Consider the following 396-nt stretch of genomic DNA (forward strand, 5'->3'; position numbering starts at 1 on the left):
AACTTCAGTTTGTGTGGAACATTCGTCATTAACATGAACAAACTGAAATCTTTCTGATAAATAAGATTTGAACCAACTTAGCGCAGTTCCTTTAATCCCAATAACATGTTCAAGTCTCTGCAGTAAGATGCTGTGATCAATGGTGTCAAAAGCAGCAATGAGATCTAAGAGGACAAGTATGGAGACAAGTCCTGTGTCCGAGGCTAGGAGAAGATCATTGGTGACTTTCACCAATGCGGTTTCTGTACTATGATGGACTCTAAACCCTGACTGAAAATCCTCAAAGAAATCATTCTTGTGCAAGTGGTCACACAACTGCTTTGCAACAGCTTTTTCAAGGATTTTGGAAATAAATGGGAGATTGGATATTGGTCTATAATTAGCTAGGACACCTGG

This window comes from Monopterus albus, unplaced genomic scaffold (assembly GCF_001952655.1).
Source record: "Monopterus albus unplaced genomic scaffold, M_albus_1.0 scaffold426.1, whole genome shotgun sequence".
NCBI classification, from domain to species: domain Eukaryota; kingdom Metazoa; phylum Chordata; class Actinopteri; order Synbranchiformes; family Synbranchidae; genus Monopterus; species Monopterus albus.